The sequence below is a fragment of the Bison bison genome, unplaced genomic scaffold (genome assembly GCF_000754665.1).
Source record: "Bison bison bison isolate TAMUID 2011002044 unplaced genomic scaffold, Bison_UMD1.0 scf7180017864302, whole genome shotgun sequence".
Taxonomy (NCBI): Eukaryota; Metazoa; Chordata; class Mammalia; order Artiodactyla; family Bovidae; genus Bison; species Bison bison.
Window position 1 is genome coordinate 8036646 of NW_011494874.1, and position 3645 is coordinate 8040290.

A 3645-nucleotide genomic window follows, 5' to 3' on the forward strand; every position below is an offset into this window, starting at 1 on the left:
TGTCTAAGGCCCACTTGACTTCACATTCCAGGATGTCTGGCTCTAGGTGAGTGATCACACCATCATGATTATCTGGGTCATGAAGATCTTTTTTATACAGTTCTTCTGTGTATTCTTGCCACCTCTTCTTAATATCTTCTGCTTCTGTTAGGCCCATACCATTTCTGTCCTTTATCAAGCCCATCTTTGCATGAAATGTTCCCTTGGGATCTCTAATTTTCTTGAACAGATCTCTAGTCTTTCCCATTCTGTTGTTTTCCTCTATTTCTTTGCATTGATCACTGAAGAAGCCTTTCTTATCTCTCTTTGCTATTCTTTGGAACTCTGCATTCAGATGTTTATATCTTTCCTTTTCTTCTTTGCTTTTCACTTCTCTTCTTCTCACAGCTATTTGTAAGGCCTCCTCAGACAGCCATTTTGCTTTTTTGCATTTCTTTTTCTTGGGGATGGTCTTGACACCTGCCTCCTGTACAATGTCACAAACCTCCGTCCATAGTTCATAAGGCTCTCTCTCAGATCTAGTCCCTTAAATCTCTTTCTCACTTCCACTGTATAATCATGAGGGATTTGATTTAGGTCATCCCTGAATGGTCTAGTGGTTTTCCCTATTTTCTTCAATTTAAGTCTGAATTTGGCAATAAGGAGTTCATGATCTGAGCCACAATCAGCTCCCAGTCTTGTTTTTGCTGACTGTATAGAGCTTCTCCATCTTTGGCTGCAAAGAATATAATCAATCTGATTTCAGTGTTGAACATCTGATGATGTCCATGTGTAGAGTCTTCTCTTGTGTTGTTGGAAGAGGGTGTTTGCTATGACCAATGCGTTTTGTTGGCAAAACTCTATTAGCCTTTGCCCTGCTTCATTCTGTACTGCAAGGCCAAATTTGCCTATTACTCCAGGTATTTCTTGACTTCTTACTTTTGCATTCCAGTCCCCTATAATGAAAAGGACATCCTTTTTGGGTGTTAGTTCTAAAAGGTCTTGTAGGTGTTCATAGAACCGTTCAACTTCAGCTTCTTCAGTGTTACTGGTTAGGGCAGTAACTTGGATTACCGTGATATTAAATGGTTTGCCTTGGAAACGAACAGAGATCATTCTGTTGTTTTTGAGATTGCATCTCAAAGTAGTGCATTTCAGACTCCTTTGTTGACCATGATGGCTACTCCATTTCTTCTAAGGGATTCTTGCCCACAGTAGTAGGTATAGTTGTCATCTGAGTTAAATTCACCCATTCCAGTCCATTTTATTTTGCTGATTCCTAGAATGTCGATGTTCAGTCTTGCCATCTCCTGTTTGACTATTTCCAATTTGCCTTGATTCATGGACCTGACATTCCAGGTGCCTATGCAATATTGCTCTTTACAGCATTGGACCTTGCTTCTATCACCAGTCACATCCACAACTGGGTATTGTTTTTGCTTTTGCTCTATCCCTTCATTCTTTCTGGAGTTATTTCTCCACTGATCTCCAGTAGCATATTGGGCTTACCGACCTAGGGAGTTTCTCTTTCAGTATCCTATCATTTCAGTATTCTTGCCTTGAGAACCCCATGAACAGTCTTGGCTTTATAGCGCACATAATTTAGAACCTAAAAGGGTAGAGATGCTCTTCAGGTTACCCCTAGTGGCAACAAGCATTATCAGAGGGGAGGAGCCATCCATGGACCCCCAGGGCTGACCAGAACGTGGTCCAGCTATTTGCCCCATTCCTTGTTACTGACAATTGGTGGTTTTCAGTCCCATCTAAAGTGCTACGGGACAAGGAAAGCATCTGAGTCAGTGCTAATGAGGTGGATGAGCATAGAGCCTATTATACAGAGTGAGGTAAGTCAGAAACAGAAAAGCAAATATCATATATTAACGCACATATTTGGAATCTGGAAAGATGGTACTGATGAACGTATTTGCCGGGCAGTGGTAGAGACACAGACATAGAGAACAGACCTATGGACACAGGGGTGGGGGGTGGGTAGGAAGGAGGAGACAGGAAGGAGAGAGTGGGACTAATGGAGAGAGTAGTATGGAAGCATATACACCAACGTATTAAAATAGATAGCCCATGGGAATTGGCTGTACCACTCGGGGAACTCAAGCTGGGGCTCTGTGACAACAGACAGGGGTGGGATGGAAGGGGCGGGAGGAAGATGGGAGGCTCAAGAGGGAGAGCCCATACGTACACCTACGTATACCTATGCCGTACAGCAACATGCATCCATGTTGATGTATTGCAGAAACCAACGCTATATTGTTCAGTTCAGTTCAGTTGCTCATTTGTGTCCGACTCTTTGTGACGCCACGGACTGCACCACGCCAGGCCTCCCTGTCCATCACCAACTCCCGGAGTTTACTCAAACTCACATCCATTGAGTAGGCATCCAACCACCTCATCCTCTGTCATCCCCTTCTCCTCCTGCCTTCAATCTTTCCCAGCATCAGGGTCTTTTCCAATGAGTCAGTTCTTCGAATCAGGTGGCCAAAGTAACGGCGGAGCTTCAGCTTCAGCATCAGTCCTTCCAATGAATATTCAGTGTTGATTTCCTTTAGGATTGACTGGTTTGATCTACTTTCAGTCCAAGGGACTCTGAAGAGTCTTCTCCAACACCACAGTTCCAAAGCATCAATTCTTCAGTGCTCAGCTTTCTTTATAGTCCAACTCTCACATCCATACACGACTACTGGAAAAACCATAGCTTTGACTAGACGGACCTTTGTTGGCAATAATTACACAATATTGTAATTATCCTTCAATTAAAAATAAATAAATTCAGAAAAAAAAGAACAAAAGAACCAAAAAAAAAAAACAAACATACCAACTATACAGAGCTATGGAAACACCTCAAACCCACATCCCTGCTTACAAGTCCCTTACCCCTCACGCCCCGGTGCAGTTACAAATGGGGCGTGCGTGTCCCCCACACTCTACAGCTCGTACTCGTGCTGGCTGTGTGCTCCTAGGAAGCTTGTTCAGCACTGTGGTTTGGACTGTGTCCCCCCCCCCCCCCCAAAAGATACGCTGAAGTCCTAACCCCCAGTGCCTCAGATTGTGACCTCATTTAAAAATAGGGTCATTGCAGATAAATTAGCAAAGATGAGGTCATGGTGGGTAAGCCCTAATCCCATATGACTGGTGTCCTTACAAGACGAGGAGAAGGGTCACAGAGAGGGGAATTCCATGTGAAGAGACCATGGCACAGGAGAGATGCACGCGGTGAAGGTAGAGGCAGAGACCGTAATGGTGTGACTGCAACCCAGGAACGCCAGGGTTTCCTGGTGACCCCCCGAAGCCATGGGGAGTAGACTCTCCAAGCCCTTCAGGAGGAGCCGGTCTTGCCAACACCGTGGTCTTGGACTTCTAGCCTCCAGAGCTGGGGAGGCTGCATTTCTGTTGTTTTCAGGCACCCAGTTTGTGCCAATTTGTTATGGCTGCAGTAGGAGATGAATGCACTTGGCCATGCTGCCAGGCTGCTAACACGTAGCTTGAGTCGTGTCTCTCTCTCTTGCTCCAACCTTTTCAGTGGCTCCCCATGGCCTTCAAGATCAACAGCAGCTGCTTGGCATGATTCACAAAGCCTTCACGACCCCGTCCTGCCTGCCTACCTCTCTGACCCCCTCCCCCAGCTTTCGCTGCTGCCGGCCTTCCAGCCCA